This window comes from Coffea arabica, chromosome 11e (genome assembly GCF_036785885.1).
Source record: "Coffea arabica cultivar ET-39 chromosome 11e, Coffea Arabica ET-39 HiFi, whole genome shotgun sequence".
NCBI classification, from domain to species: Eukaryota; Viridiplantae; Streptophyta; class Magnoliopsida; order Gentianales; family Rubiaceae; genus Coffea; species Coffea arabica.
This window is the reverse complement of record NC_092331.1, coordinates 40821396-40847433: the sequence shown is the minus strand read 5'-3', so window position 1 is coordinate 40847433 and position 26038 is coordinate 40821396. Positions and strand designations below refer to the sequence as shown.

The window sequence follows — 26038 nt, the reverse complement described above, 5'->3', positions numbered from 1 at the left end:
TGATAATTTAGAGTTGCGGGATGAGGGAAAAAAACAGGGTGCAAATCAATAACAAAAAAAAATATAAAGTAAATAAATAAAAGGATAAGAGGAAAATGCTTGAATTGACGCTTAAAATGAATTTCGGTCTAGAAAAGCCACACTGCTTCGCAGGACGGGGTAGTTTAAAAGAATAACGCGAAAGGAACATGGCGGGTGCGATCATACCAGCACTAATGCACCGGATCCCATCAGAACTCCGAAGTTAAGCGTGCTTGGGCGAGAGTAGTACTAGGATGGGTGACCCCCTGGGAAGTCCTCGTGTTGCACCCCTCTCTTTTTTGTTTCGAAATCCAAATTTCCTATTCGTTCTTTATCCTGTAGTAATTTAGCTCCGTCGGAACGATTGCTTAATATTTTGCTTCTTGTCGAAGCGTGAAGGAGGATCTGAAGGCGCGAGACAAATCAGGAACGGTACGGCTCGATCAAAGCCCGGATCGTCGCTCAAATTTGTCGGCGCAAATGCATCACCGCAACTAGGGGTGGCAATTTTCGACACGACACGAACCTAACACGAAATTAATGGGTTTGGGTTGAGGTTTCGGGAATTCGGGTCAGAATCGGGTTGGACCCGATGAACCCGAAAAGAAAACCGGTCGATTTCGGGTCAACCCGTGGTGACCTGATATGACCCGATATGACCCGTTTACGAATTAAAAATAATTTAATAAACATAAAAATAATTTTATCTAACTAAACTAAGTTATTCTTTTTTTCAAAGGCATTAATTACTTAATCCTAAACGAATTTATTTAATTTGTGTGAAGTTGAAATTATTGTACTTGGACAAATAATATATTATATTATTTTTCACTTTTGTATTGTTTTAATTTATTTTATATTTTGCTTGGGATAAAACACTTTTACGGTGTTTAATTTATTTTAGATTTGATTTGGAATCATTTATTTAAATTTTTATTACTTGATTATGTAATTAGTTTTGTGAGAAATTGATTTTATTAGAAATTACAGTGATAAATTAATAAATTAAAATTAAGTTTCGGGTCATTTCGGGTCGACCCGCCGCCCCGTAAACCTGAAATTTTCGGGTTCGGGTCAGCATACCTGACCCGTCACGGGTTGGCGGGTCGGGGTTCGGGTCAACAGATTTTCTGGCGGGTCTGTTGACCCGAACCCGACCCGCCAACCTGATTTGGACCCGAATTGCCACCCCTAACTGCAAGCGTGAAGGATTGATTTCATGATAATTTAGAGTTGCGGGATGAGGGAAAAAAACAGGGTGCAAATCAATAACAAAAAAAAATATAAAGTAAATAAATAAAAGGATAAGAGGAAAATGCTTGAATTGACGCTTAAAATGAATTTCGGTCTAGAAAAGCCACACTGCTTCGCAGGACGGGGTAGTTTAAAAGAATAACGCGAAAGGAACATGGCGGGTGCGATCATACCAGCACTAATGCACCGGATCCCATCAGAACTCCGAAGTTAAGCGTGCTTGGGCGAGAGTAGTACTAGGATGGGTGACCCCCTGGGAAGTCCTCGTGTTGCACCCCTCTCTTTTTTGTTTCGAAATCCAAATTTCCTATTCGTTCTTTATCCTGTAGTAATTTAGCTCCGTCGGAACGATTGCTTAATATTTTGCTTCTTGTCGAAGCGTGAAGGAGGATCTGAAGGCGCGAGACAAATCAGGAACGGTACGGCTCGATCAAAGCCCGGATCGTCGCTCAAATTTGTCGGCGCAAATGCATCACCGCAACTAGGGGTGGCAATTTTCGACACGACACGAACCTAACACGAAATTAATGGGTTTGGGTTGAGGTTTCGGGAATTCGGGTCAGAATCGGGTTGGACCCGATGAACCCGAAAAGAAAACCGGTCGATTTCGGGTCAACCCGTGGTGACCTGATATGACCCGATATGACCCGTTTACGAATTAAAAATAATTTAATAAACATAAAAATAATTTTATCTAACTAAACTAAGTTATTCTTTTTTTCAAAGGCATTAATTACTTAATCCTAAACGAATTTATTTAATTTGTGTGAAGTTGAAATTATTGTACTTGGACAAATAATATATTATATTATTTTTCACTTTTGTATTGTTTTAATTTATTTTATATTTTGCTTGGGATAAAACACTTTTACGGTGTTTAATTTATTTTAGATTTGATTTGGAATCATTTATTTAAATTTTTATTACTTGATTATGTAATTAGTTTTGTGAGAAATTGATTTTATTAGAAATTACAGTGATAAATTAATAAATTAAAATTAAGTTTCGGGTCATTTCGGGTCGACCCGCCGCCCCGTAAACCTGAAATTTTCGGGTTCGGGTCAGCATACCTGACCCGTCACGGGTTGGCGGGTCGGGGTTCGGGTCAACAGATTTTCTGGCGGGTCTGTTGACCCGAACCCGACCCGCCAACCTGATTTGGACCCGAATTGCCACCCCTAACTGCAAGCGTGAAGGATTGATTTCATGATAATTTAGAGTTGCGGGATGAGGGAAAAAAACAGGGTGCAAATCAATAACAAAAAAAAATATAAAGTAAATAAATAAAAGGATAAGAGGAAAATGCTTGAATTGACGCTTAAAATGAATTTCGGTCTAGAAAAGCCACACTGCTTCGCAGGACGGGGTAGTTTAAAAGAATAACGCGAAAGGAACATGGCGGGTGCGATCATACCAGCACTAATGCACCGGATCCCATCAGAACTCCGAAGTTAAGCGTGCTTGGGCGAGAGTAGTACTAGGATGGGTGACCCCCTGGGAAGTCCTCGTGTTGCACCCCTCTCTTTTTTGTTTCGAAATCCAAATTTCCTATTCGTTCTTTATCCTGTAGTAATTTAGCTCCGTCGGAACGATTGCTTAATATTTTGCTTCTTGTCGAAGCGTGAAGGAGGATCTGAAGGCGCGAGACAAATCAGGAACGGTACGGCTCGATCAAAGCCCGGATCGTCGCTCAAATTTGTCGGCGCAAATGCATCACCGCAACTAGGGGTGGCAATTTTCGACACGACACGAACCTAACACGAAATTAATGGGTTTGGGTTGAGGTTTCGGGAATTCGGGTCAGAATCGGGTTGGACCCGATGAACCCGAAAAGAAAACCGGTCGATTTCGGGTCAACCCGTGGTGACCTGATATGACCCGATATGACCCGTTTACGAATTAAAAATAATTTAATAAACATAAAAATAATTTTATCTAACTAAACTAAGTTATTCTTTTTTTCAAAGGCATTAATTACTTAATCCTAAACGAATTTATTTAATTTGTGTGAAGTTGAAATTATTGTACTTGGACAAATAATATATTATATTATTTTTCACTTTTGTATTGTTTTAATTTATTTTATATTTTGCTTGGGATAAAACACTTTTACGGTGTTTAATTTATTTTAGATTTGATTTGGAATCATTTATTTAAATTTTTATTACTTGATTATGTAATTAGTTTTGTGAGAAATTGATTTTATTAGAAATTACAGTGATAAATTAATAAATTAAAATTAAGTTTCGGGTCATTTCGGGTCGACCCGCCGCCCCGTAAACCTGAAATTTTCGGGTTCGGGTCAGCATACCTGACCCGTCACGGGTTGGCGGGTCGGGGTTCGGGTCAACAGATTTTCTGGCGGGTCTGTTGACCCGAACCCGACCCGCCAACCTGATTTGGACCCGAATTGCCACCCCTAACTGCAAGCGTGAAGGATTGATTTCATGATAATTTAGAGTTGCGGGATGAGGGAAAAAAACAGGGTGCAAATCAATAACAAAAAAAAATATAAAGTAAATAAATAAAAGGATAAGAGGAAAATGCTTGAATTGACGCTTAAAATGAATTTCGGTCTAGAAAAGCCACACTGCTTCGCAGGACGGGGTAGTTTAAAAGAATAACGCGAAAGGAACATGGCGGGTGCGATCATACCAGCACTAATGCACCGGATCCCATCAGAACTCCGAAGTTAAGCGTGCTTGGGCGAGAGTAGTACTAGGATGGGTGACCCCCTGGGAAGTCCTCGTGTTGCACCCCTCTCTTTTTTGTTTCGAAATCCAAATTTCCTATTCGTTCTTTATCCTGTAGTAATTTAGCTCCGTCGGAACGATTGCTTAATATTTTGCTTCTTGTCGAAGCGTGAAGGAGGATCTGAAGGCGCGAGACAAATCAGGAACGGTACGGCTCGATCAAAGCCCGGATCGTCGCTCAAATTTGTCGGCGCAAATGCATCACCGCAACTAGGGGTGGCAATTTTCGACACGACACGAACCTAACACGAAATTAATGGGTTTGGGTTGAGGTTTCGGGAATTCGGGTCAGAATCGGGTTGGACCCGATGAACCCGAAAAGAAAACCGGTCGATTTCGGGTCAACCCGTGGTGACCTGATATGACCCGATATGACCCGTTTACGAATTAAAAATAATTTAATAAACATAAAAATAATTTTATCTAACTAAACTAAGTTATTCTTTTTTTCAAAGGCATTAATTACTTAATCCTAAACGAATTTATTTAATTTGTGTGAAGTTGAAATTATTGTACTTGGACAAATAATATATTATATTATTTTTCACTTTTGTATTGTTTTAATTTATTTTATATTTTGCTTGGGATAAAACACTTTTACGGTGTTTAATTTATTTTAGATTTGATTTGGAATCATTTATTTAAATTTTTATTACTTGATTATGTAATTAGTTTTGTGAGAAATTGATTTTATTAGAAATTACAGTGATAAATTAATAAATTAAAATTAAGTTTCGGGTCATTTCGGGTCGACCCGCCGCCCCGTAAACCTGAAATTTTCGGGTTCGGGTCAGCATACCTGACCCGTCACGGGTTGGCGGGTCGGGGTTCGGGTCAACAGATTTTCTGGCGGGTCTGTTGACCCGAACCCGACCCGCCAACCTGATTTGGACCCGAATTGCCACCCCTAACTGCAAGCGTGAAGGATTGATTTCATGATAATTTAGAGTTGCGGGATGAGGGAAAAAAACAGGGTGCAAATCAATAACAAAAAAAAATATAAAGTAAATAAATAAAAGGATAAGAGGAAAATGCTTGAATTGACGCTTAAAATGAATTTCGGTCTAGAAAAGCCACACTGCTTCGCAGGACGGGGTAGTTTAAAAGAATAACGCGAAAGGAACATGGCGGGTGCGATCATACCAGCACTAATGCACCGGATCCCATCAGAACTCCGAAGTTAAGCGTGCTTGGGCGAGAGTAGTACTAGGATGGGTGACCCCCTGGGAAGTCCTCGTGTTGCACCCCTCTCTTTTTTGTTTCGAAATCCAAATTTCCTATTCGTTCTTTATCCTGTAGTAATTTAGCTCCGTCGGAACGATTGCTTAATATTTTGCTTCTTGTCGAAGCGTGAAGGAGGATCTGAAGGCGCGAGACAAATCAGGAACGGTACGGCTCGATCAAAGCCCGGATCGTCGCTCAAATTTGTCGGCGCAAATGCATCACCGCAACTAGGGGTGGCAATTTTCGACACGACACGAACCTAACACGAAATTAATGGGTTTGGGTTGAGGTTTCGGGAATTCGGGTCAGAATCGGGTTGGACCCGATGAACCCGAAAAGAAAACCGGTCGATTTCGGGTCAACCCGTGGTGACCTGATATGACCCGATATGACCCGTTTACGAATTAAAAATAATTTAATAAACATAAAAATAATTTTATCTAACTAAACTAAGTTATTCTTTTTTTCAAAGGCATTAATTACTTAATCCTAAACGAATTTATTTAATTTGTGTGAAGTTGAAATTATTGTACTTGGACAAATAATATATTATATTATTTTTCACTTTTGTATTGTTTTAATTTATTTTATATTTTGCTTGGGATAAAACACTTTTACGGTGTTTAATTTATTTTAGATTTGATTTGGAATCATTTATTTAAATTTTTATTACTTGATTATGTAATTAGTTTTGTGAGAAATTGATTTTATTAGAAATTACAGTGATAAATTAATAAATTAAAATTAAGTTTCGGGTCATTTCGGGTCGACCCGCCGCCCCGTAAACCTGAAATTTTCGGGTTCGGGTCAGCATACCTGACCCGTCACGGGTTGGCGGGTCGGGGTTCGGGTCAACAGATTTTCTGGCGGGTCTGTTGACCCGAACCCGACCCGCCAACCTGATTTGGACCCGAATTGCCACCCCTAACTGCAAGCGTGAAGGATTGATTTCATGATAATTTAGAGTTGCGGGATGAGGGAAAAAAACAGGGTGCAAATCAATAACAAAAAAAAATATAAAGTAAATAAATAAAAGGATAAGAGGAAAATGCTTGAATTGACGCTTAAAATGAATTTCGGTCTAGAAAAGCCACACTGCTTCGCAGGACGGGGTAGTTTAAAAGAATAACGCGAAAGGAACATGGCGGGTGCGATCATACCAGCACTAATGCACCGGATCCCATCAGAACTCCGAAGTTAAGCGTGCTTGGGCGAGAGTAGTACTAGGATGGGTGACCCCCTGGGAAGTCCTCGTGTTGCACCCCTCTCTTTTTTGTTTCGAAATCCAAATTTCCTATTCGTTCTTTATCCTGTAGTAATTTAGCTCCGTCGGAACGATTGCTTAATATTTTGCTTCTTGTCGAAGCGTGAAGGAGGATCTGAAGGCGCGAGACAAATCAGGAACGGTACGGCTCGATCAAAGCCCGGATCGTCGCTCAAATTTGTCGGCGCAAATGCATCACCGCAACTAGGGGTGGCAATTTTCGACACGACACGAACCTAACACGAAATTAATGGGTTTGGGTTGAGGTTTCGGGAATTCGGGTCAGAATCGGGTTGGACCCGATGAACCCGAAAAGAAAACCGGTCGATTTCGGGTCAACCCGTGGTGACCTGATATGACCCGATATGACCCGTTTACGAATTAAAAATAATTTAATAAACATAAAAATAATTTTATCTAACTAAACTAAGTTATTCTTTTTTTCAAAGGCATTAATTACTTAATCCTAAACGAATTTATTTAATTTGTGTGAAGTTGAAATTATTGTACTTGGACAAATAATATATTATATTATTTTTCACTTTTGTATTGTTTTAATTTATTTTATATTTTGCTTGGGATAAAACACTTTTACGGTGTTTAATTTATTTTAGATTTGATTTGGAATCATTTATTTAAATTTTTATTACTTGATTATGTAATTAGTTTTGTGAGAAATTGATTTTATTAGAAATTACAGTGATAAATTAATAAATTAAAATTAAGTTTCGGGTCATTTCGGGTCGACCCGCCGCCCCGTAAACCTGAAATTTTCGGGTTCGGGTCAGCATACCTGACCCGTCACGGGTTGGCGGGTCGGGGTTCGGGTCAACAGATTTTCTGGCGGGTCTGTTGACCCGAACCCGACCCGCCAACCTGATTTGGACCCGAATTGCCACCCCTAACTGCAAGCGTGAAGGATTGATTTCATGATAATTTAGAGTTGCGGGATGAGGGAAAAAAACAGGGTGCAAATCAATAACAAAAAAAAATATAAAGTAAATAAATAAAAGGATAAGAGGAAAATGCTTGAATTGACGCTTAAAATGAATTTCGGTCTAGAAAAGCCACACTGCTTCGCAGGACGGGGTAGTTTAAAAGAATAACGCGAAAGGAACATGGCGGGTGCGATCATACCAGCACTAATGCACCGGATCCCATCAGAACTCCGAAGTTAAGCGTGCTTGGGCGAGAGTAGTACTAGGATGGGTGACCCCCTGGGAAGTCCTCGTGTTGCACCCCTCTCTTTTTTGTTTCGAAATCCAAATTTCCTATTCGTTCTTTATCCTGTAGTAATTTAGCTCCGTCGGAACGATTGCTTAATATTTTGCTTCTTGTCGAAGCGTGAAGGAGGATCTGAAGGCGCGAGACAAATCAGGAACGGTACGGCTCGATCAAAGCCCGGATCGTCGCTCAAATTTGTCGGCGCAAATGCATCACCGCAACTAGGGGTGGCAATTTTCGACACGACACGAACCTAACACGAAATTAATGGGTTTGGGTTGAGGTTTCGGGAATTCGGGTCAGAATCGGGTTGGACCCGATGAACCCGAAAAGAAAACCGGTCGATTTCGGGTCAACCCGTGGTGACCTGATATGACCCGATATGACCCGTTTACGAATTAAAAATAATTTAATAAACATAAAAATAATTTTATCTAACTAAACTAAGTTATTCTTTTTTTCAAAGGCATTAATTACTTAATCCTAAACGAATTTATTTAATTTGTGTGAAGTTGAAATTATTGTACTTGGACAAATAATATATTATATTATTTTTCACTTTTGTATTGTTTTAATTTATTTTATATTTTGCTTGGGATAAAACACTTTTACGGTGTTTAATTTATTTTAGATTTGATTTGGAATCATTTATTTAAATTTTTATTACTTGATTATGTAATTAGTTTTGTGAGAAATTGATTTTATTAGAAATTACAGTGATAAATTAATAAATTAAAATTAAGTTTCGGGTCATTTCGGGTCGACCCGCCGCCCCGTAAACCTGAAATTTTCGGGTTCGGGTCAGCATACCTGACCCGTCACGGGTTGGCGGGTCGGGGTTCGGGTCAACAGATTTTCTGGCGGGTCTGTTGACCCGAACCCGACCCGCCAACCTGATTTGGACCCGAATTGCCACCCCTAACTGCAAGCGTGAAGGATTGATTTCATGATAATTTAGAGTTGCGGGATGAGGGAAAAAAACAGGGTGCAAATCAATAACAAAAAAAAATATAAAGTAAATAAATAAAAGGATAAGAGGAAAATGCTTGAATTGACGCTTAAAATGAATTTCGGTCTAGAAAAGCCACACTGCTTCGCAGGACGGGGTAGTTTAAAAGAATAACGCGAAAGGAACATGGCGGGTGCGATCATACCAGCACTAATGCACCGGATCCCATCAGAACTCCGAAGTTAAGCGTGCTTGGGCGAGAGTAGTACTAGGATGGGTGACCCCCTGGGAAGTCCTCGTGTTGCACCCCTCTCTTTTTTGTTTCGAAATCCAAATTTCCTATTCGTTCTTTATCCTGTAGTAATTTAGCTCCGTCGGAACGATTGCTTAATATTTTGCTTCTTGTCGAAGCGTGAAGGAGGATCTGAAGGCGCGAGACAAATCAGGAACGGTACGGCTCGATCAAAGCCCGGATCGTCGCTCAAATTTGTCGGCGCAAATGCATCACCGCAACTAGGGGTGGCAATTTTCGACACGACACGAACCTAACACGAAATTAATGGGTTTGGGTTGAGGTTTCGGGAATTCGGGTCAGAATCGGGTTGGACCCGATGAACCCGAAAAGAAAACCGGTCGATTTCGGGTCAACCCGTGGTGACCTGATATGACCCGATATGACCCGTTTACGAATTAAAAATAATTTAATAAACATAAAAATAATTTTATCTAACTAAACTAAGTTATTCTTTTTTTCAAAGGCATTAATTACTTAATCCTAAACGAATTTATTTAATTTGTGTGAAGTTGAAATTATTGTACTTGGACAAATAATATATTATATTATTTTTCACTTTTGTATTGTTTTAATTTATTTTATATTTTGCTTGGGATAAAACACTTTTACGGTGTTTAATTTATTTTAGATTTGATTTGGAATCATTTATTTAAATTTTTATTACTTGATTATGTAATTAGTTTTGTGAGAAATTGATTTTATTAGAAATTACAGTGATAAATTAATAAATTAAAATTAAGTTTCGGGTCATTTCGGGTCGACCCGCCGCCCCGTAAACCTGAAATTTTCGGGTTCGGGTCAGCATACCTGACCCGTCACGGGTTGGCGGGTCGGGGTTCGGGTCAACAGATTTTCTGGCGGGTCTGTTGACCCGAACCCGACCCGCCAACCTGATTTGGACCCGAATTGCCACCCCTAACTGCAAGCGTGAAGGATTGATTTCATGATAATTTAGAGTTGCGGGATGAGGGAAAAAAACAGGGTGCAAATCAATAACAAAAAAAAATATAAAGTAAATAAATAAAAGGATAAGAGGAAAATGCTTGAATTGACGCTTAAAATGAATTTCGGTCTAGAAAAGCCACACTGCTTCGCAGGACGGGGTAGTTTAAAAGAATAAAGCGAAAGGAACATGGCGGGTGCGATCATACCAGCACTAATGCACCGGATCCCATCAGAACTCCGAAGTTAAGCGTGCTTGGGCGAGAGTAGTACTAGGATGGGTGACCCCCTGGGAAGTCCTCGTGTTGCACCCCTCTCTTTTTTGTTTCGAAATCCAAATTTCCTCTTCGTTCTTTATCCTGTAGTAATTTAGCTCCGTCGGAACGATTGCTTAATATTTTGCTTCTTGTCGAAGCGTGAAGGAGGATCTGAAGGCGCGAGACAAATCAGGAACGGTACGGCTCGATCAAAGCCCGGATCGTCGCTCAAATTTGTCGGCGCAAATGTATCACCGCAACTAGGGGTGGCAATTTTCGACACGACACGAACCTAACACGAAATTAATGGGTTTGGGTTGAGGTTTCGGGAATTCGGGTCAGAATCGGGTTGGACCCGATGAACCCGAAAAGAAAACCGGTCGATTTCGGGTCAACCCGTGGTGACCTGATATGACCCGATATGACCCGTTTACGAATTAAAAATAATTTAATAAACATAAAAATAATTTTATCTAACTAAACTAAGTTATTCTTTTTTTCAAAGGCATTAATTACTTAATCCTAAACGAATTTATTTAATTTGTGTGAAGTTGAAATTATTATACTTGGACAAATAATATATTATATTATTTTTCACTTTTGTATTGTTTTAATTTATTTTATATTTTGCTTGGGATAAAACACTTTTACGGTGTTTAATTTATTTTAGATTTGATTTGGAATCATTTATTTAAATTTTTATTACTTGATTATGTAATTAGTTTTGTGAGAAATTGATTTTATTAGAAATTACAGTGATAAATTAATAAATTAAAATTAAGTTTCGGGTCATTTCGGGTCGACCCGCCTCCCCGTAAACCTGAAATTTTCGGGTTCGGGTCAGCATACCTGACCCGTCACGGGTTGGCGGGTCGGGGTTCGGGTCAACAGATTTTCTGGCGGGTCTGTTGACCCGAACCCGACCCGCCAACCTGATTTGGACCCGAATTGCCACCCCTAACTGCAAGCGTGAAGGATTGATTTCATGATAATTTAGAGTTGCGGGATGAGGGAAAAAAACAGGGTGCAAATCAATAACAAAAAAAAATATAAAGTAAATAAATAAAAGGATAAGAGGAAAATGCTTGAATTGACGCTTAAAATGAATTTCGGTCTAGAAAAGCCACACTGCTTCGCAGGACGGGGTAGTTTAAAAGAATAAAGCGAAAGGAACATGGCGGGTGCGATCATACCAGCACTAATGCACCGGATCCCATCAGAACTTCGAAGTTAAGCGTGCTTGGGCGAGAGTAGTACTAGGATGGGTGACCCCCTGGGAAGTCCTCGTGTTGCACCCCTCTCTTTTTTGTTTCGAAATCCAAATTTCCTATTCGTTCTTTATCCTGTAGTAATTTAGCTCCGTCGGAACGATTGCTTAATATTTTGCTTCTTGTCGAAGCGTGAAGGAGGATCTGAAGGCGCGAGACAAATCAGGAACGGTACGGCTCGATCAAAGCCCGGATCGTCGCTCAAATTTGTCGGCGCAAATGTATCACCGCAACTAGGGGTGGCAATTTTCGACACGACCTGAAAACACGACACGAACCTAACACGAAATTAATGGGTTTGGGTTGAGGTTTCGGGAATTCGGGTCAGAATCGGGTTGGACCCGATGAACCCGAAAAGAAAACCGGTCGATTTCGGGTCAACCCGTGGTGACCTGATATGACCCGTTTACGAATTAAAAATAATTTAATAAACATAAAAATAATTTTATCTAACTAAACTAAGTTATTCTTTTTTTCAAAGGCATTAATTACTTAATCCTAAACGAATTTATTTAATTTGTGTGAAGTTGAAATTATTATACTTGGACAAATAATATATTATATTATTTTTCACTTTTGTATTGTTTTAATTTATTTTATATTTTGCTTGGGATAAAACACTTTTACGGTGTTTAATTTATTTTAGATTTGATTTGGAATCATTTATTTAAATTTTTATTACTTGATTATGTAATTAGTTTTGTGAGAAATTGATTTTATTAGAAATTACAGTGATAAATTAATAAATTAAAATTAAGTTTCGGGTCATTTCGGGTCGACCCGCCGCCCCGTAAACCTGAAATTTTCGGGTTCGGGTCAGCATACCTGACCCGTCACGGGTTGGCGGGTCGGGGTTCGGGTCAACAGATTTTCTGGCGGGTCTGTTGACCCGAACCCGACCCGCCAACCTGATTTGGACCCGAATTGCCACCCCTAACTGCAAGCGTGAAGGATTGATTTCATGATAATTTAGAGTTGCGGGATGAGGGAAAAAAACAGGGTGCAAATCAATAACAAAAAAAAATATAAAGTAAATAAATAAAAGGATAAGAGGAAAATGCTTGAATTGACGCTTAAAATGAATTTCGGTCTAGAAAAGCCACACTGCTTCGCAGGACGGGGTAGTTTAAAAGAATAAAGCGAAAGGAACATGGCGGGTGCGATCATACCAGCACTAATGCACCGGATCCAATCAGAACTCCGAAGTTAAGCGTGCTTGGGCGAGAGTAGTACTAGGATGGGTGACCCCCTGGGAAGTCCTCGTGTTGCACCCCTCTCTTTTTTGTTTCGAAATCCAAATTTCCTATTCGTTCTTTATCCTGTAGTAATTTAGCTCCGTCGGAACGATTGCTTAATATTTTGCTTCTTGTCGAAGCGTGAAGGAGGATCTGAAGGCGCGAGACAAATCAGGAACGGTACGGCTCGATCAAAGCCCGGATCGTCGCTCAAATTTGTCGGCGCAAATGTATCACCGCAACTAGGGGTGGCAATTTTCGACACGACCTGAAAACACGACACGAACCTAACACGAAATTAATGGGTTTGGGTTGAGGTTTCGGGAATTCGGGTCAGAATCGGGTTGGACCCGATGAACCCGAAAAGAAAACCGGTCGATTTCGGGTCAACCCGTGGTGACCTGATATGACCCGATATGACCCGTTTACGAATTAAAAATAATTTAATAAACATAAAAATAATTTTATCTAACTAAACTAAGTTATTCTTTTTTTCAAAGGCATTAATTACTTAATCCTAAACGAATTTATTTAATTTGTGTGAAGTTGAAATTATTGTACTTGGACAAATAATATATTATATTATTTTTCACTTTTGTATTGTTTTAATTTATTTTATATTTTGCTTGGGATAAAACACTTTTACGGTGTTTAATTTATTTTAGATTTGATTTGGAATCATTTATTTAAATTTTTATTACTTGATTATGTAATTAGTTTTGTGAGAAATTGATTTTATTAGAAATTACAGTGATAAATTAATAAATTAAAATTAAGTTTCGGGTCATTTCGGGTCGACCCGCCGCCCCGTAAACCTGAAATTTTCGGGTTCGGGTCAGCATACCTGACCCGTCACGGGTTGGCGGGTCGGGGTTCGGGTCAACAGATTTTCTGGCGGGTCTGTTGACCCGAACCCGACCCGCCAACCTGATTTGGACCCGAATTGCCACCCCTAACTGCAAGCGTGAAGGATTGATTTCATGATAATTTAGAGTTGCGGGATGAGGGAAAAAAACAGGGTGCAAATCAATAACAAAAAAAAATATAAAGTAAATAAATAAAAGGATAAGAGGAAAATGCTTGAATTGACGCTTAAAATGAATTTCGGTCTAGAAAAGCCACACTGCTTCGCAGGACGGGGTAGTTTAAAAGAATAAAGCGAAAGGAACATGGCGGGTGCGATCATACCAGCACTAATGCACCGGATCCCATCAGAACTCCGAAGTTAAGCGTGCTTGGGCGAGAGTAGTACTAGGATGGGTGACCCCCTGGGAAGTCCTCGTGTTGCACCCCTCTCTTTTTTGTTTCGAAATCCAAATTTCCTATTCGTTCTTTATCCTGTAGTAATTTAGCTCCGTCGGAACGATTGCTTAATATTTTGCTTCTTGTCGAAGCGTGAAGGAGGATCTGAAGGCGCGAGACAAATCAGGAACGGTACGGCTCGATCAAAGCCCGGATCGTCGCTCAAATTTGTCGGCGCAAATGTATCACCGCAACTAGGGGTGGCAATTTTCGACACGACACGAACCTAACACGAAATTAATGGGTTTGGGTTGAGGTTTCGGGAATTCGGGTCAGAATCGGGTTGGACCCGATGAACCCGAAAAGAAAACCGGTCGATTTCGGGTCAACCCGTGGTGACCTGATATGACCCGATATGACCCGTTTACGAATTAAAAATAATTTAATAAACATAAAAATAATTTTATCTAACTAAACTAAGTTATTCTTTTTTTCAAAGGCATTAATTACTTAATCCTAAACGAATTTATTTAATTTGTGTGAAGTTGAAATTATTATACTTGGACAAATAATATATTATATTATTTTTCACTTTTGTATTGTTTTAATTTATTTTATATTTTGCTTGGGATAAAACACTTTTACGGTGTTTAATTTATTTTAGATTTGATTTGGAATCATTTATTTAAATTTTTATTACTTGATTATGTAATTAGTTTTGTGAGAAATTGATTTTATTAGAAATTACAGTGATAAATTAATAAATTAAAATTAAGTTTCGGGTCATTTCGGGTCGACCCGCCGCCCCGTAAACCTGAAATTTTCGGGTTCGGGTCAGCATACCTGACCCGTCACGGGTTGGCGGGTCGGGGTTCGGGTCAACAGATTTTCTGGCGGGTCTGCTGACCCGAACCCGACCCGCCAACCTGATTTGGACCCGAATTGCCACCCCTAACTGCAAGCGTGAAGGATTGATTTCATGATAATTTAGAGTTGCGGGATGAGGGAAAAAAACAGGGTGCAAATCAATAACAAAAAAAAATATAAAGTAAATAAATAAAAGGATAAGAGGAAAATGCTTGAATTGACGCTTAAAATGAATTTCGGTCTAGAAAAGCCACACTGCTTCGCAGGACGGGGTAGTTTAAAAGAAGAACGCGAAAGGAACATGGCGGGTGCGATCATACCAGCACTAATGCACCGGATCCCATCAGAACTCCGAAGTTAAGCGTGCTTGGGCGAGAGTAGTACTAGGATGGGTGACCCCCTGGGAAGTCCTCGTGTTGCACCCCTCTCTTTTTTGTTTCGAAATCCAAATTTCCTATTCGTTCTTTATCCTGTAGTAATTTAGCTCCGTCGGAACGATTGCTTAATATTTTGCTTCTTGTCGAAGCGTGAAGGAGGATCTGAAGGCGCGAGACAAATCAGGAACGGTACGGCTCGATCAAAGCCCGGATCGTCGCTCAAATTTGTCGGCGCAAATGTATCACCGCAACTAGGGGTGGCAATTTTCGACACGACACGAACCTAACACGAAATTAATGGGTTTGGGTTGAGGTTTCGGGAATTCGGGTCAGAATCGGGTTGGACCCGATGAACCCGAAAAGAAAACCGGTCGATTTCGGGTCAACCCGTGGTGACCTGATATGACCCGATATGACCCGTTTACGAATTAAAAATAATTTAATAAACATAAAAATAATTTTATCTAACTAAACTAAGTTATTCTTTTTTTCAAAGGCATTAATTACTTAATCCTAAACGAATTTATTTAATTTGTGTGAAGTTGAAATTATTATACTTGGACAAATAATATATTATATTATTTTTCACTTTTGTATTGTTTTAATTTATTTTATATTTTGCTTGGGATAAAACACTTTTACGGTGTTTAATTTATTTTAGATTTGATTTGGAATCATTTATTTAAATTTTTATTACTTGATTATGTAATTAGTTTTGTGAGAAATTGATTTTATTAGAAATTACAGTGATAAATTAATAAATTAAAATTAAGTTTCGGGTCATTTCGGGTCGACCCGCCGCCCCGTAAACCTGAAATTTTCGGGTTCGGGTCAGCATACCTGACCCGTCACGGGTTGGCGGGTCGGGGTTCGGGTCAACAGATTTTCTGGCGGGTCTGCTGACCCGAACCCGACCCGCCAACCTGATTTGGACCCGAATTGCCACCCCTAACTGCAAGCGTGAAGGATTGATTTCATGATAATTTAGAGTTGCGGGATGAGGGAAAAAAACAGGGTGCAAATCAATAACAAAAAAATATATAAAGTAAATAAATAAAAGGATAAGAGGAAAATGCTTGAATTGACGCTTAAAATGAATTTCGGTCTAGAAAAGCCACACTGCTTCGCAGGACGGGGTAGTTTAAAAGAAGAACGCGAAAGGAACATGGCGGGTGCGATCATACCAGCACTAATGCACCGGATCCCATCAGAACTCCGAAGTTAAGCGTGCTTGGGCGAGAGTAGTACTAGGATGGGTGACCCCCTGGGAAGTCCTCGTGTTGCACCCCTCTCTTTTTTGTTTCGAAATCCAAATTTCCTATTCGTTCTTTATCCTGTAGTAATTTAGCTCCGTCGGAACGATTGCTTAATATTTTGCTTCTTGTCGAAGCGTGAAGGAGGATCTGAAGGCGCGAGACAAATCAGGAACGGTACGGCTCGATCAAAGCCCGGATCGTCGCTCAAATTTGTCGGCGCAAATGTATCACCGCAACTAGGGGTGGCAATTTTCGACACGACACGAACCTAACACGAAATTAATGGGTTTGGGTTGAGGTTTCGGGAATTCGGGTCAGAATCGGGTTGGACCCGATGAACCCGAAAAGAAAACCGGTCGATTTCGGGTCAACCCGTGGTGACCTGATATGACCCGATATGACCCGTTTACGAATTAAAAATAATTTAATAAACATAAAAATAATTTTATCTAACTAAACTAAGTTATTCTTTTTTTCAAAGGCATTAATTACTTAATCCTAAACGAATTTATTTAATTTGTGTGAAGTTGAAATTATTATACTTGGACAAATAATATATTATATTATTTTTCACTTTTGTATTGTTTTAATTTATTTTATATTTTGCTTGGGATAAAACACTTTTACGGTGTTTAATTTATTTTAGATTTGATTTGGAATCATTTATTTAAATTTTTATTACTTGATTATGTAATTAGTTTTGTGAGAAATTGATTTTATTAGAAATTACAGTGATAAATTAATAAATTAAAATTAAGTTTCGGGTCATTTCGGGTCGACCCGCCGCCCCGTAAACCTGAAATTTTCGGGTTCGGGTCAGCATACCTGACCCGTCACGGGTTGGCGGGTCGGGGTTCGGGTCAACAGATTTTCTGGCGGGTCTGTTGACCCGAACCCGACCCGCCAACCTGATTTGGACCCGAATTGCCACCCCTAACTGCAAGCGTGAAGGATTGATTTCATGATAATTTAGAGTTGCGGGATGAGGGAAAAAAACAGGGTGCAAATCAATAACAAAAAAAAATATAAAGTAAATAAATAAAAGGATAAGAGGAAAATGCTTGAATTGACGCTTAAAATGAATTTCGGTCTAGAAAAGCCACACTGCTTCGCAGGACGGGGTAGTTTAAAAGAATAAAGCGAAAGGAACATGGCGGGTGCGATCATACCAGCACTAATGCACCGGATCCAATCAGAACTCCGAAGTTAAGCGTGCTTGGGCGAGAGTAGTACTAGGATGGGTGACCCCCTGGGAAGTCCTCGTGTTGCACCCCTCTCTTTTTTGTTTCGAAATCCAAATTTCCTCTTCGTTCTTTATCCTGTAGTAATTTAGCTCCGTCGGAACGATTGCTTAATATTTTGCTTCTTGTCGAAGCGTGAAGGAGGATCTGAAGGCGCGAGACAAATCAGGAACGGTACGGCTCGATCAAAGCCCGGATCGTCGCTCAAATTTGTCGGCGCAAATGTATCACCGCAACTAGGGGTGGCAATTTTCGACACGACCTGAAAACACGACACGAACCTAACACGAAATTAATGGGTTTGGGTTGAGGTTTCGGGAATTCGGGTCAGAATCGGGTTGGACCCGATGAACCCGAAAAGAAAACCGGTCGATTTCGGGTCAACCCGTGGTGACCTGATATGACCCGATATGACCCGTTTACGAATTAAAAATAATTTAATAAACATAAAAATAATTTTATCTAACTAAACTAAGTTATTCTTTTTTTCAAAGGCATTAATTACTTAATCCTAAACGAATTTATTTAATTTGTGTGAAGTTGAAATTATTATACTTGGACAAATAATATATTATATTATTTTTCACTTTTGTATTGTTTTAATTTATTTTATATTTTGCTTGGGATAAAACACTTTTACGGTGTTTAATTTATTTTAGATTTGATTTGGAATCATTTATTTAAATTTTTATTACTTGATTATGTAATTAGTTTTGTGAGAAATTGATTTTATTAGAAATTACAGTGATAAATTAATAAATTAAAATTAAGTTTCGGGTCATTTCGGGTCGACCCGCCGCCCCGTAAACCTGAAATTTTCGGGTTCGGGTCAGCATACCTGACCCGTCACGGGTTGGCGGGTCGGGGTTCGGGTCAACAGATTTTCTGGCGGGTCTGTTGACCCGAACCCGACCCGCCAACCTGATTTGGACCCGAATTGCCACCCCTAACTGCAAGCGTGAAGGATTGATTTCATGATAATTTAGAGTTGCGGGATGAGGGAAAAAAACAGGGTGCAAATCAATAACAAAAAAAAATATAAAGTAAATAAATAAAAGGATAAGAGGAAAATGCTTGAATTGACGCTTAAAATGAATTTCGGTCTAGAAAAGCCACACTGCTTCGCAGGACGGGGTAGTTTAAAAGAATAAAGCGAAAGGAACATGGCGGGTGCGATCATACCAGCACTAATGCACCGGATCCCATCAGAACTCCGAAGTTAAGCGTGCTTGGGCGAGAGTAGTACTAGGATGGGTGACCCCCTGGGAAGTCCTCGTGTTGCACCCCTCTCTTTTTTGTTTCGAAATCCAAATTTCCTATTCGTTCTTTATCCTGTAGTAATTTAGCTCCGTCGGAACGATTGCTTAATATTTTGCTTCTTGTCGAAGCGTGAAGGAGGATCTGAAGGCGCGAGACAAATCAGGAACGGTACGGCTCGATCAAAGCCCGGATCGTCGCTCAAATTTGTCGGCGCAAATGTATCACCGCAACTAGGGGTGGCAATTTTCGACACGACCTGAAAACACGACACGAACCTAACACGAAATTAATGGGTTTGGGTTGAGGTTTCGGGAATTCGGGTCAGAATCGGGTTGGACCCGATGAACCCGAAAAGAAAACCGGTCGATTTCGGGTCAACCCGTGGTGACCTGATATGACCCGTTTACGAATTAAAAATAATTTAATAAACATAAAAATAATTTTATCTAACTAAACTAAGTTATTCTTTTTTTCAAAGGCATTAATTACTTAATCCTAAACGAATTTATTTAATTTGTGTGAAGTTGAAATTATTATACTTGGACAAATAATATATTATATTATTTTTCACTTTTGTATTGTTTTAATTTATTTTATATTTTGCTTGGGATAAAACACTTTTACGGTGTTTAATTTATTTTAGATTTGATTTGGAATCATTTATTTAAATTTTTATTACTTGATTATGTAATTAGTTTTGTGAGAAATTGATTTTATTAGAAATTACAGTGATAAATTAATAAATTAAAATTAAGTTTCGGGTCATTTCGGGTCGACCCGCCGCCCCGTAAACCTGAAATTTTCGGGTTCGGGTCAGCATACCTGACCCGTCACGGGTTGGCAGGTCGGGGTTCGGGTCAACAGATTTTCTGGCGGGTCTGTTGACCCGAACCCGACCCGCCAACCTGATTTGGACCCGAATTGCCACCCCTAACTGCAAGCGTGAAGGATTGATTTCATGATAATTTAGAGTTGCGGGATGAGGGAAAAAAACAGGGTGCAAATCAATAACAAAAAAAAATATAAAGTAAATAAATAAAAGGATAAGAGGAAAATGCTTGAATTGACGCTTAAAATGAATTTCGGTCTAGAAAAGCCACACTGCTTCGCAGGACGGGGTAGTTTAAAAGAATAAAGCGAAAGGAACATGGCGGGTGCGATCATACCAGCACTAATGCACCGGATCCAATCAGAACTCCGAAGTTAAGCGTGCTTGGGCGAGAGTAGTACTAGGATGGGTGACCCCCTGGGAAGTCCTCGTGTTGCACCCCTCTCTTTTTTGTTTCGAAATCCAAATTTCCTATTCGTTCTTTATCCTGTAGTAATTTAGCTCCGTCGGAACGATTGCTTAATATTTTGCTTCTTGTCGAAGCGTGAAGGAGGATCTGAAGGCGCGAGACAAATCAGGAACGGTACGGCTCGATCAAAGCCCGGATCGTCGCTCAAATTTGTCGGCGCAAATGTATCACCGCAACTAGGGGTGGCAATTTTCGACACGACCTGAAAACACGACACGAACCTAACACGAAATTAATGGGTTTGGGTTGAGGTTTCGGGAATTCGGGTCAGAATCGGGTTGGACCCGATGAACCCGAAAAGAAAACCGGTCGATTTCGGGTCAACCCGTGGTGACCTGATATGACCCGATATGACCCGTTTACGAATTAAAAATAATTTAATAAACATAAAAATAATTTTATCTAACTAAACTAAGTTATTCTTTTTTTCAAAGGCATTAATTACTTAATCCTAAACGAATTTATTTAATTTGTGTGAAGTTGAAATTATTATACTTGGACAAATAATATATTATATTATTTTTCACTTTTGTATTGTTTTAATTTATTTTATATTTTGCTTGGGATAAAACACTTTTACGGTGTTTAATTTATTTTAGATTTGATTTGGAATCATTTATTTAAATTTTTATTACTTGATTATGTAATTAGTTTTGTGAGAAATTGATTTTATTAGAAATTACAGTGATAAATTAATAAATTAAAATTAAGTTTCGGGTCATTTCGGGTCGACCCGCCGCCCCGTAAACCTGAAATTTTCGGGTTCGGGTCAGCATACCTGACCCGTCACGGGTTGGCGGGTCGGGGTTCGGGTCAACAGATTTTCTGGCGGGTCTGTTGACCCGAACCCGACCCGCCAACCTGATTTGGACCCGAATTGCCACCCCTAACTGCAAGCGTGAAGGATTGATTTCATGATAATTTAGAGTTGCGGGATGAGGGAAAAAAACAGGGTGCAAATCAATAACAAAAAAAAATATAAAGTAAATAAATAAAAGGATAAGAGGAAAATGCTTGAATTGACGCTTAAAATGAATTTCGGTCTAGAAAAGCCACACTGCTTCGCAGGACGGGGTAGTTTAAAAGAATAAAGCGAAAGGAACATGGCGGGTGCGATCATACCAGCACTAATGCACCGGATCCCATCAGAACTCCGAAGTTAAGCGTGCTTGGGCGAGAGTAGTACTAGGATGGGTGACCCCCTGGGAAGTCCTCGTGTTGCACCCCTCTCTTTTTTGTTTCGAAATCCAAATTTCCTATTCGTTCTTTATCCTGTAGTAATTTAGCTCCGTCGGAACGATTGCTTAATATTTTGCTTCTTGTCGAAGCGTGAAGGAGGATCTGAAGGCGCGAGACAAATCAGGAACGGTACGGCTCGATCAAAGCCCGGATCGTCGCTCAAATTTGTCGGCGCAAATGTATCACCGCAACTAGGGGTGGCAATTTTCGACACGACACGAACCTAACACGAAATTAATGGGTTTGGGTTGAGGTTTCGGGAATTCGGGTCAGAATCGGGTTGGACCCGATGAACCCGAAAAGAAAACCGGTCGATTTCGGGTCAACCCGTGGTGACCTGATATGACCCGATATGACCCGTTTACGAATTAAAAATAATTTAATAAACATAAAAATAATTTTATCTAACTAAACTAAGTTATTCTTTTTTTCAAAGGCATTAATTACTTAATCCTAAACGAATTTATTTAATTTGTGTGAAGTTGAAATTATTATACTTGGACAAATAATATATTATATTATTTTTCACTTTTGTATTGTTTTAATTTATTTTATATTTTGCTTGGGATAAAACACTTTTACGGTGTTTAATTTATTTTAGATTTGATTTGGAATCATTTATTTAAATTTTTATTACTTGATTATGTAATTAGTTTTGTGAGAAATTGATTTTATTAGAAATTACAGTGATAAATTAATAAATTAAAATTAAGTTTCGGGTCATTTCGGGTCGACCCGCCTCCCCGTAAACCTGAAATTTTCGGGTTCGGGTCAGCATACCTGACCCGTCACGGGTTGGCGGGTCGGGGTTCGGGTCAACAGATTTTCTGGCGGGTCTGTTGACCCGAACCCGACCCGCCAACCTGATTTGGACCCGAATTGCCACCCCTAACTGCAAGCGTGAAGGATTGATTTCATGATAATTTAGAGTTGCGGGATGAGGGAAAAAAACAGGGTGCAAATCAATAACAAAAAAAAATATAAAGTAAATAAATAAAAGGATAAGAGGAAAATGCTTGAATTGACGCTTAAAATGAATTTCGGTCTAGAAAAGCCACACTGCTTCGCAGGACGGGGTAGTTTAAAAGAATAAAGCGAAAGGAACATGGCGGGTGCGATCATACCAGCACTAATGCACCGGATCCCATCAGAACTTCGAAGTTAAGCGTGCTTGGGCGAGAGTAGTACTAGGATGGGTGACCCCCTGGGAAGTCCTCGTGTTGCACCCCTCTCTTTTTTGTTTCGAAATCCAAATTTCCTATTCGTTCTTTATCCTGTAGTAATTTAGCTCCGTCGGAACGATTGCTTAATATTTTGCTTCTTGTCGAAGCGTGAAGGAGGATCTGAAGGCGCGAGACAAATCAGGAACGGTACGGCTCGATCAAAGCCCGGATCGTCGCTCAAATTTGTCGGCGCAAATGTATCACCGCAACTAGGGGTGGCAATTTTCGACACGACCTGAAAACACGACACGAACCTAACACGAAATTAATGGGTTTGGGTTGAGGTTTCGGGAATTCGGGTCAGAATCGGGTTGGACCCGATGAACCCGAAAAGAAAACCGGTCGATTTCGGGTCAACCCGTGGTGACCTGATATGACCCGTTTACGAATTAAAAATAATTTAATAAACATAAAAATAATTTTATCTAACTAAACTAAGTTATTCTTTTTTTCAAAGGCATTAATTACTTAATCCTAAACGAATTTATTTAATTTGTGTGAAGTTGAAATTATTATACTTGGACAAATAATATATTATATTATTTTTCACTTTTGTATTGTTTTAATTTATTTTATATTTTGCTTGGGATAAAACACTTTTACGGTGTTTAATTTATTTTAGATTTGATTTGGAATCATTTATTTAAATTTTTATTACTTGATTATGTAATTAGTTTTGTGAGAAATTGATTTTATTAGAAATTACAGTGATAAATTAATAAATTAAAATTAAGTTTCGGGTCATTTCGGGTCGACCCGCCGCCCCGTAAACCTGAAATTTTCGGGTTCGGGTCAGCATACCTGACCCGTCACGGGTTGGCGGGTCGGGGTTCGGGTCAACAGATTTTCTGGCGGGTCTGTTGACCCGAACCCGACCCGCCAACCTGATTTGGACCCGAATTGCCACCCCTAACTGCAAGCGTGAAGGATTGATTTCATGATAATTTAGAGTTGCGGGATGAGGGAAAAAAACAGGGTGCAAATCAATAACAAAAAAAAATATAAAGTAAATAAATAAAAGGATAAGAGGAAAATGCTTGAATTGACGCTTAAAATGAATTTCGGTCTAGAAAAGCCACACTGCTTCGCAGGACGGGGTAGTTTAAAAGAATAAAGCGAAAGGAACATGGCGGTTGCGATCATACCAGCACTAATGCACCGGATCCAATCAGAACTCCGAAGTTAAGCGTGCTTGGGCGAGAGTAGTACTAGGATGGGTGACCCCCTGGGAAGTCCTCGTGTTGCACCCCTCTCTTTTTTGTTTCGAAATCCAAATTTCCTATTCGTTCTTTATCCTGTAGTAATTTAGCTCCGTCGGAACGATTGCTTAATATTTTGCTTCTTGTCGAAGCGTGAAGGAGGATCTGAAGGCGCGAGACAAATCAGGAACGGTACGGCTCGATCAAAGCCCGGATCGTCGCTCAAATTTGTCGGCGCAAATGTATCACCGCAACTAGGGGTGGCAATTTTCGACACGACCTGAAAACACGACACGAACCTAACACGAAATTAATGGGTTTGGGTTGAGGTTTCGGGAATTCGGGTCAGAATCGGGTTGGACCCGATGAACCCGAAAAGAAAACCGGTCGATTTCGGGTCAACCCGTGGTGACCTGATATGACCCGTTTACGAATTAAAAATAATTTAATAAACATAAAAATAATTTTATCTAACTAAACTAAGTTATTCTTTTTTTCAAAGGCATTAATTACTTAATCCTAAACGAATTTATTTAATTTGTGTGAAGTTGAAATTATTATACTTGGACAAATAATATATTATATTATTTTTCACTTTTGTATTGTTTTAATTTATTTTATATTTTGCTTGGGATAAAACACTTTTACGGTGTTTAATTTATTTTAGATTTGATTTGGAATCATTTATTTAAATTTTTATTACTTGATTATGTAATTAGTTTTGTGAGAAATTACAGTGATAAATTAATAAATTAAAATTAAGTTTCGGGTCATTTCGGGTCGACCCGCCGCCCCGTAAACCTGAAATTTTCGGGTTCGGGTCAGCATACCTGACCCGTCACGGGTTGGCGGGTCGGGGTTCGGGTCAACAGATTTTCTGGCGGGTCTGTTGACCCGAACCCGACCCGCCAACCTGATTTGGACCCGAATTGCCACCCCTAACTGCAAGCGTGAAGGATTGATTTCATGATAATTTAGAGTTGCGGGATGAGGGAAAAAAACAGGGTGCAAATCAATAACAAAAAAAAATATAAAGTAAATAAATAAAAGGATAAGAGGAAAATGCTTGAATTGACGCTTAAAATGAATTTCGGTCTAGAAAAGCCACACTGCTTCGCAGGACGGGGTAGTTTAAAAGAATAAAGCGAAAGGAACATGGCGGGTGCGATCATACCAGCACTAATGCACCGGATCCCATCAGAACTCCGAAGTTAAGCGTGCTTGGGCGAGAGTAGTACTAGGATGGGTGACCCCCTGGGAAGTCCTCGTGTTGCACCCCTCTCTTTTTTGTTTCGAAATCCAAATTTCCTATTCGTTCTTTATCCTGTAGTAATTTAGCTCCGTCGGAACGATTGCTTAATATTTTGCTTCTTGTCGAAGCGTGAAGGAGGATCTGAAGGCGCGAGACAAATCAGGAACGGTACGGCTCGATCAAAGCCCGGATCGTCGCTCAAATTTGTCGGCGCAAATGTATCACCGCAACTAGGGGTGGCAATTTTCGACACGACACGAACCTAACACGAAATTAATGGGTTTGGGTTGAGGTTTCGGGAATTCGGGTCAGAATCGGGTTGGACCCGATGAACCCGAAAAGAAAACCGGTCGATTTCGGGTCAACCCGTGGTGACCTGATATGACCCGATATGACACGTTTACGAATTAAAAATAATTTAATAAACATAAAAATAATTTTATCTAACTAAACTAAGTTATTCTTTTTTTCAAAGGCATTAATTACTTAATCCTAAACGAATTTATTTAATTTGTGTGAAGTTGAAATTATTATACTTGGACAAATAATATATTATATTATTTTTCACTTTTGTATTGTTTTAATTTATTTTATATTTTGCTTGGGATAAAACACTTTTACGGTGTTTAATTTATTTTAGATTTGATTTGGAATCATTTATTTAAATTTTTATTACTTGATTATGTAATTAGTTTTGTGAGAAATTGATTTTATTAGAAATTACAGTGATAAATTAATAAATTAAAATTAAGTTTCGGGTCATTTCGGGTCGACCCGCCGCCCCGTAAACCTGAAATTTTCGGGTTCGGGTCAGCATACCTGACCCGTCACGGGTTGGCGGGTCGGGGTTCGGGTCAACAGATTTTCTGGCGGGTCTGTTGACCCGAACCCGACCCGC

At 39.5% G+C, this 26038-nt stretch overlaps 21 non-coding genes across 21 annotated transcripts; all 21 read left to right on the top strand.

The window, feature by feature from the left end:
* The first annotated feature begins 193 nt into the window (after positions 1-193).
* On the top strand, positions 194-312 carry LOC140028694 (5S ribosomal RNA). Its single transcript, XR_011832599.1, has one exon. It is a non-coding gene; the product is annotated as a 5S ribosomal RNA (ribosomal RNA).
* Positions 313-1434: 1122 nt separating this feature from the next.
* LOC140028693 (5S ribosomal RNA) lies at positions 1435-1553 on the top strand. The gene has a single exon (XR_011832598.1). It is a non-coding gene; the product is annotated as a 5S ribosomal RNA (ribosomal RNA).
* A 1122-nt stretch (positions 1554-2675) lies between these two features.
* On the top strand, positions 2676-2794 carry LOC140028692 (5S ribosomal RNA). Its single transcript, XR_011832597.1, has one exon. It is a non-coding gene; the product is annotated as a 5S ribosomal RNA (ribosomal RNA).
* Positions 2795-3916: 1122 nt separating this feature from the next.
* Positions 3917-4035, top strand: LOC140028691 (5S ribosomal RNA). The gene has a single exon (XR_011832596.1). It is a non-coding gene; the product is annotated as a 5S ribosomal RNA (ribosomal RNA).
* Positions 4036-5157: 1122 nt separating this feature from the next.
* LOC140028690 (5S ribosomal RNA) lies at positions 5158-5276 on the top strand. Its single transcript, XR_011832595.1, has one exon. It is a non-coding gene; the product is annotated as a 5S ribosomal RNA (ribosomal RNA).
* A 1122-nt stretch (positions 5277-6398) lies between these two features.
* LOC140028689 (5S ribosomal RNA) lies at positions 6399-6517 on the top strand. The gene has a single exon (XR_011832594.1). It is a non-coding gene; the product is annotated as a 5S ribosomal RNA (ribosomal RNA).
* Positions 6518-7639: 1122 nt separating this feature from the next.
* Positions 7640-7758, top strand: LOC140028688 (5S ribosomal RNA). The gene has a single exon (XR_011832593.1). It is a non-coding gene; the product is annotated as a 5S ribosomal RNA (ribosomal RNA).
* Positions 7759-8880: 1122 nt separating this feature from the next.
* On the top strand, positions 8881-8999 carry LOC140028687 (5S ribosomal RNA). The gene has a single exon (XR_011832592.1). It is a non-coding gene; the product is annotated as a 5S ribosomal RNA (ribosomal RNA).
* Positions 9000-10121: 1122 nt separating this feature from the next.
* LOC140028686 (5S ribosomal RNA) lies at positions 10122-10240 on the top strand. Its single transcript, XR_011832591.1, has one exon. It is a non-coding gene; the product is annotated as a 5S ribosomal RNA (ribosomal RNA).
* A 1122-nt stretch (positions 10241-11362) lies between these two features.
* Positions 11363-11481, top strand: LOC140030802 (5S ribosomal RNA). Its single transcript, XR_011834721.1, has one exon. It is a non-coding gene; the product is annotated as a 5S ribosomal RNA (ribosomal RNA).
* Positions 11482-12606: 1125 nt separating this feature from the next.
* Positions 12607-12725, top strand: LOC140031191 (5S ribosomal RNA). Its single transcript, XR_011835112.1, has one exon. It is a non-coding gene; the product is annotated as a 5S ribosomal RNA (ribosomal RNA).
* A 1135-nt stretch (positions 12726-13860) lies between these two features.
* LOC140028685 (5S ribosomal RNA) lies at positions 13861-13979 on the top strand. Its single transcript, XR_011832590.1, has one exon. It is a non-coding gene; the product is annotated as a 5S ribosomal RNA (ribosomal RNA).
* Positions 13980-15101: 1122 nt separating this feature from the next.
* LOC140028683 (5S ribosomal RNA) lies at positions 15102-15220 on the top strand. The gene has a single exon (XR_011832588.1). It is a non-coding gene; the product is annotated as a 5S ribosomal RNA (ribosomal RNA).
* A 1122-nt stretch (positions 15221-16342) lies between these two features.
* On the top strand, positions 16343-16461 carry LOC140028682 (5S ribosomal RNA). Its single transcript, XR_011832587.1, has one exon. It is a non-coding gene; the product is annotated as a 5S ribosomal RNA (ribosomal RNA).
* A 1122-nt stretch (positions 16462-17583) lies between these two features.
* LOC140031190 (5S ribosomal RNA) lies at positions 17584-17702 on the top strand. Its single transcript, XR_011835111.1, has one exon. It is a non-coding gene; the product is annotated as a 5S ribosomal RNA (ribosomal RNA).
* A 1135-nt stretch (positions 17703-18837) lies between these two features.
* On the top strand, positions 18838-18956 carry LOC140028681 (5S ribosomal RNA). Its single transcript, XR_011832586.1, has one exon. It is a non-coding gene; the product is annotated as a 5S ribosomal RNA (ribosomal RNA).
* Positions 18957-20081: 1125 nt separating this feature from the next.
* LOC140031189 (5S ribosomal RNA) lies at positions 20082-20200 on the top strand. The gene has a single exon (XR_011835110.1). It is a non-coding gene; the product is annotated as a 5S ribosomal RNA (ribosomal RNA).
* Positions 20201-21335: 1135 nt separating this feature from the next.
* On the top strand, positions 21336-21454 carry LOC140028680 (5S ribosomal RNA). The gene has a single exon (XR_011832585.1). It is a non-coding gene; the product is annotated as a 5S ribosomal RNA (ribosomal RNA).
* A 1122-nt stretch (positions 21455-22576) lies between these two features.
* Positions 22577-22695, top strand: LOC140030801 (5S ribosomal RNA). Its single transcript, XR_011834720.1, has one exon. It is a non-coding gene; the product is annotated as a 5S ribosomal RNA (ribosomal RNA).
* A 1125-nt stretch (positions 22696-23820) lies between these two features.
* On the top strand, positions 23821-23939 carry LOC140031584 (5S ribosomal RNA). Its single transcript, XR_011835505.1, has one exon. It is a non-coding gene; the product is annotated as a 5S ribosomal RNA (ribosomal RNA).
* A 1109-nt stretch (positions 23940-25048) lies between these two features.
* On the top strand, positions 25049-25167 carry LOC140028679 (5S ribosomal RNA). Its single transcript, XR_011832584.1, has one exon. It is a non-coding gene; the product is annotated as a 5S ribosomal RNA (ribosomal RNA).
* The last annotated feature ends 871 nt before the right edge of the window (positions 25168-26038 follow it).